Genomic DNA, 6,457 nt, shown 5'->3' with positions numbered 1-6,457 from the left:
TTTAACTTTCACGGGAAACAAAGACAATACTTCCAACTTATACTTAATGTACATTTCACCAAGATAATATATTTGTATACTAAGACCGAATAAACATTATAGTTATGTACGATTAACACGTGAATTGAGTGCTTCTATAAAATAATTTATATGATGTTGCATCGTTGTGGCTCGTTGGTCTAGGGGTATGATTCTCGCTTTGGGTGCGAGAGGTCCCGGGTTCAAATCCCGGACGAGCCCAATTTTTTTTTGTCTTCAGTCACCACATAATTTCACTTCTTTAATATTTCGTCATCAATTCACATTTTCGGAGAGAAATATGATGGAACGAGTAGTATCGCCCACTATAACATTCTCTATTTTGCAATAATAATAAGAGGGATGTATGTGTGCTATGGCCATGAGTTAATCTTTCCCTTGGCCTCAGTCTGGACCCCCTCCCCAGAGGCCCAGGCTTAGACCAAATTTTGAAGGAACTATTGGAGAACAAACAAGGATGTCAGACACGGAAGGGAAATGCAGAGAGAGAGGTCCACTGGTCCTTTATTCAGCTCCCTCTCACCAACCCAGGTGCGCTGATTACAGATTGTCTCCGACTGCGGATCTCCCAGCGGAGCCTCTCTTTGCTCCCGCAGAGGACGGAGAAGCAGACTGCGTGTGCGCCGTAACAGAATGCAGTTAATCATAGAAATGTTATTAAAGAAGTATTGATTTTGAATTGAGAATCAAATCGAATCGAATCGTGGTGTGGTGCCCTTGAAAATAAGAAAAGTAATACATCATAAACAGGCTTTTACTGTTTATTTTATGTTCATACAGACGAGGGCTTGTCTAATACCGGTACCAAAATGTATTTCCACACTTTTCAAAATAAAGGTGACCACAAAAAGTGTCATTATAAACTTTATTTTACATTTTTTATTGCATTTAAAGACATGTGGCCTCTAATAAAATAGTGAACATACAAGACAACTTGTGTTTTAGTATTAAAGGCCTACTGAAATTAGATTTTCTTATTTAAACGGGGATAGCAGGTCCATTCTATGTGTCATACTTGATCATTTTGCGATATTGCCATATTTTTGCTGAAAGGATTTAGTAGAGAACATCCACGATAAAGTTCGCAACTTTTGGCCGCTAATAAAAAAGCCTTGCCTGTACCGGAAGTAGCAGACGATGTGCGCGTGACGTCACCGGTTGTGGAGCTCCTCACATCCTCACATTGTTTATAATCATAGCCTCAAGCAGCAAGAGTTATTCAGACCGAGAAAGTGACGATTTCCCCATTAATTTGAGCAAGGATGAAAGATTTCTGGATGAGGAAAGTTAGAGTGAAGCAGAAAAACAAAAGAAGAAAAAGCGATGGCTCCGGGCGGCAGCAGTGTGAGCATTTCAGATGTAATTACACACATTTACTAGGATAATTCTGGAAGATCCCTTATCTGCTTATTGTTTTAATAATGTTTTGTGAGATTGTAAAGTCGTACCTCAAATTCGGATGGCTGCGGTGACGCCAGTGTCTTTGATGAAGCCATGAAGGAGCACAAGATCACAACTGCCTTTTTTGACAGCTGCTGCAGGAGGAGGCCCAGTAATCCACTGATGTCTCCGGTAAGGGCGGACTTAATATCACAATTTTCTCATCCAAAAACATGCTGGTTGACGTAGAGAAACATGTTCGCTCGGCCGCTCTGTGTTAAAGCTTCACAACAAACAAAGAAACACCGGCTGACCAACGGCATTCTTCTTTGACGTCTCATTATTAATTGAACAAATTGCAAAAGATTCAGCGACACAGATGTCCAAATTACTGTGTAATTATGCGATGAAAAGAGACAACTTTTAGCTGTAAGTGGTGCTGGGCTGATATGTCCGCTCCAACCAATAACGTCACAAACACGCGTCATCATTCCGCGATGTTTTCGACGAGAAACTCGCGGGAAATTTAAAATTGTAATTTAGTAAACTAAAAAGGCCGTATTGGCATGTGTTGCAATGTTAATATTTCATCATTGATATATAAACTATCAGACTGAGTGGTAGTAGTAGTGGGTTTCAGTAGGCCTTTAAAGACCACGCAGTCTGATAGTTTATATATCAATGATGAAATATTAACATTGCAACACATGCCAATACGGCCTTTTTAGTTTACTAAATTGCAATTTTAAATTTCCCGTGGAATTTCTTGTTGAAAACGTCGTGGAATGATGACGCGTGTTTGTGACGTCACGGGTTGGAGGGGACATATTAGCCCAGCACCACACACGGCTAAAAGTAGTCTCATTTCATCGCATAATTACACATTATTTTGGACATCTGTGTTGCTGAATCTTTTGCAATTTGTTCAATTAATAATGGAGACGTCAAAGAAGAATGCTGTTGGTCTAAAGCAGTGGATTGCAGCTGCCTTTAGCACAGAGACACAGCCGGTGTATCTTTGTTGTGAAGCTTTAACACAGAGCGGTCAAGAGAACATGTTTCTCCATGTCAGGGGTGTCAAAGTCAAATACAGAGTGGGCCAAAATTTAAAACTGAACAAAGCCGCGGGCCAAGGGTTGAACAAATGAACCTTTTAATAGGGACCCAAACAAGGGGGGGGGGGGGGGGGGGGGGGGCGTTGGGGGTGTCAGTCGATCTCCAGCCAGGCTTTTAAAAAAAATAGACCTAAAAATTTGTGATCATCAATCTTCACCAAGACGTCACTTAAATGACATTCGCGGCACCGGAGGGTCTTGTGAGATGACGCTGGCTGCTGCAAGATCATTATTATGAAAATATGACCGAGAGGAAGGCGAGAAACACTTTTTATTTCAACAGACTCTCGCGCCGTACCTTCCGTCAAAACTCTAAAGGCCGACTGCACATTTCCTATCTTCACAATAAAAGCCCTGCTTCATGCTGCCTGCGCTAACTAAATACAGAGTCTCGGAAAACTGGCGTGCACAAGCGATCCCTCAGATAACTGGCGTGCACATCACTTGTGCACGCCAGCTTTCCGAGACTCTTATTTGGTTAGCGCAGGCAGCATGAAGCAGGGCTTTTATTGTGAAGATAGGAAATGTGCAGTCGGCCTTTAGAGTTTTGACGGAAGGGACGGCGCGAAAGTCTGTTGAAATAAAAAAGTGTTTCTCGCCTTCCTCTCTGTCATTTTTTTCATAATAATGAACTGGCAGCAGCCAGCGTCATCTCACAAGACCCTCGGGTGCCGTGAATGTCAATCAAGCAAGCTACGGAATTTGCCGCCAATGTTTTTCTTGTAAAGTGTATGGAAGCTGGATGAATTAGATGCCAAAAACCGGCGTTATCATCATTACTGTCTGATTCCAATCAATGCAAGTCATCAGAATCAGGTAATACACCAACTTATATTCTTGTCTTCGTGAAAGAAAGACATCTATATGTGTTACACATGCTTGTATTATCATTAAACACATTTAACTTGTTTACAAAAATGTCTCTTTCATAAATAAATAAATATAAATGATATATATAAATGAGGTAGATCCCCTCGGGTTGGTCAATTGAAAAGTAGCTCGCCTGCAGAAAAAAGTGTGGGCACCCCTGTTGTAAACTATGTTCAGTCTTGTCAGCTCTGCATAGTTGGGAAGACACCCGAGCCAGAACATCGTCACCTATGGAGTTGGTCTTCATAGACTTTTGGACTGCTGAGCATGGGAACAAGTCTGCGGATGTTCTAGTTGTGACCGATTACTTCTACAAGATGGCACAAGCCCTCCCATGCAAGAATCAAACGGCCAGGCAAGTCGTTCGTCGTCTCTGGAATGACTTCTTTCTAATTTATGGCTTTCCTCGCCGCATCCATTCGGACCAGGGAGCCAATTTTGAGAGCAAGTTGATTAAGGAGTTTGTAGAGATGGCTGGGGTACAGAAGTCCCATACAACTCCGTATCACCCCATGGGAAATGGTGTCACAGAGCATTTTAACAGAACCCTGGGAGATATGTTTAGGTCTCTTCCCCTTCAGGCCACAAATGCTGCAGCAACTTACCTTTTGCTACAACTGCGCAGAGCATGAGACAACAGGGTTTGCACCCTTCTACTTAATGTTTGGAAGAATCCCTTCTCTACCTGTCGACGTCATGTTTCAGCCCAGTCACTCAGACTTTGTGTCCCAACTGAAGAAAGATCTACATGAAGCTGCTCAGATTGTGCAGAGGAACAGAGTCAGGGAACAGACTCGCCACGCTAAGTTGTACAACCGCAAGGTCAAGGGCTCACCCCTCGTCGTTGGAGACAGAGTGCTGATTGCCAACAGAGGTGTGCCAGGAAAACCCAAGGTTGCAGACAAATGGGAGTCGACCCCTTATGAAGTCATCTCAGTCAGACCTGAACTCAATGTCTACAGAGTCAAGGATTGCCTGACCGGCAGAGAGAGAGTCGTTCACCGGAATCGACTACTCTCTGTTAGCTTCCTGCCCTGTGACAGAGATCTGGACAATGTCTCTGACGTGCCTGATCTGGTGGAAGAGACACAGTCAACTGGCTGAGGCGGACAAGTGAAGAGGAAGTCCATTCAGAAGACGAAATCCATTCTGAAGAGGAGGATGACTCGGTTGAACGGAGGTCGGATGCTGCTCAGTCCGACTCTCTCTCAGTCACCGCATCCAGTCAGGACAGTCAGCGAGTCCCTGAAGATGTTGACCATGCTGCTGTTAATGGTGCGGAAGGTTCACCACAGTGCTCTGAAGATAGAGTCATTGACACAGAAGTTGCCCCTCCTGTCCGTTCAGATGTGACCCCCTTTGGACACCAACTCTGACAATATCCCCACAAACGTTGCTCCTCCTGACAAAGACTCTCAACAAGGCATTGACTCCCCGGACAATGACATTCTGAACAGTGATGTTCCAGGCCCTTTAGCTCAAGCGATTTGCACACAGCCCGGCCGTTATGGTCTCAGAGATCGTAGTTCCAAGAACCCTCCGCAACGCCTTATTCGTCAGATGAATAAGCAAGTCGTGGATGAGGATTCTGTGTCCACAGTATCAGTTAGTAACTTGTTAAAGTTCTTTAAAGATGCAATTTCAGTTTGAGTTATGAAAGTATTTGACCAAAGAAGAGTCCAAGTCGTACTTGAAGATATAGGAACAACATATTGCATTTCAGAGGTGTAACAAGCATCCCTGAGTCTGTGTTTAGATAGATAGTACTTTATTGATTCCTTCAGGAGAGTTCCTTCAGGAAAATTAAAATTCCAGCAGCAGTGTACAGAGTTGAAATCAATTTAAATAAATTAAAGTAAAAAGTAAATAATGGGGGTTTAAAAGGAAACAAAATAGAGAAATATTACAAAAAGAATAAAAACAATGGGAATAACAATATAACAGTAAAATAAGAATATAACAAGACAAAGTAGGCAGTAGTGACCATGTTATGAAAACGTATCGCACTGTTAATGTTTTGCATCCCCTGTCATCCTAGTACCGACCCCCGTCCCAGAGAGGAGTTGTACAGTCTAATGGCGTGTGGGACAAAGGAGTTCTTGAGTCTATTAGTCCTGCACTTGGGATGAAGCAGTCTAGCACTGAACAGGCTCCTCTGGCTACTGATAACGCTATGCAGAGGGTGACTGGCATCATCCAGGATGCTCACTAGTTTGTCCACAGTCCTCTTCTCTGCCACCGTCACCAGTGAGTCCAGTTTCATTCCGATTGTAGAACCGGTCCGCCTGATCAGTTTCTCAAGTCTGGAGCTGTCCTTCTTAGATGTACACTACCATGTAGAACAGAACACTGGCAACCACAGACTGGTAGTACATCCACAGGAGTTTTCTACAAATGTTGAAGGAGTGCAGTCTCCTGAGGAAGTACAGCCTGCTCTGTCCTTTCTTGTACTGGTGGTCCGTGTTAACAGTCCAGTCCAGCTTATTGTCCACCCAAACCCCAAGGTACTTGAATGAGTCCACGGTCTGTACCTCAACTCCCTCGATCACAATAGGTTGTGACCGTGGACTCGACCTCCCAAAGTCAATGACCAGCTCCTTGGTCTTTGACGGATTGAGCTGCAAGAGGTTCGTGTGGCACCAGACAACAAAGTCTCTCACCAGCTTCCGAAACTCCTCCTCTCTGCCGTCCCTGATGCACCCGACGATGGCTGGGTCATCCACGTACTTCTGGATGTGACACAGCTCTGAGTTGTAGCAGAAGTCAGCGGTGTACAGGGTGAAGAGAAGAGGGGCCAGCAGCGTTCCCTGCGGTGCTCCGGTGCTGCTGATCACAGTGTCAGTGTTTAGTCAGGAGATTGATCACCTTCTTTCTTTCCACACTCCTTTTTGAGAGAGTTTTAGAACTGACATGCAAACCAGTTTTGTTTCCTAGTAATGCACTTATTATTTTTGGTATTTGTCTCAAGTGGTGCACTCCTAAATTTAGCAGAATTTCAGGGGGTTGTATGTAACGGGTTTAAAAAATACTATAATTATTTGAGTCAAATTCCT

General features: G+C 43.7%; 1 non-coding gene across 1 annotated transcript; it reads left to right on the top strand.

The window, feature by feature from the left end:
• The first annotated feature begins 168 nt into the window (after positions 1-168).
• Positions 169-240, top strand: trnap-ugg (transfer RNA proline (anticodon UGG)). The gene has a single exon. It is a non-coding gene; the product is annotated as a tRNA-Pro (tRNA).
• Positions 241-6,457: the final 6,217 nt, after the last annotated feature.

Source organism: Nerophis ophidion, linkage group LG03 (genome assembly GCF_033978795.1).
Source record: "Nerophis ophidion isolate RoL-2023_Sa linkage group LG03, RoL_Noph_v1.0, whole genome shotgun sequence".
NCBI lineage: Eukaryota > Metazoa > Chordata > Actinopteri > Syngnathiformes > Syngnathidae > Nerophis > Nerophis ophidion.
Note: the sequence above shows the minus strand (reverse complement) of the source record. Positions and strands in the feature narration are given on the sequence as shown.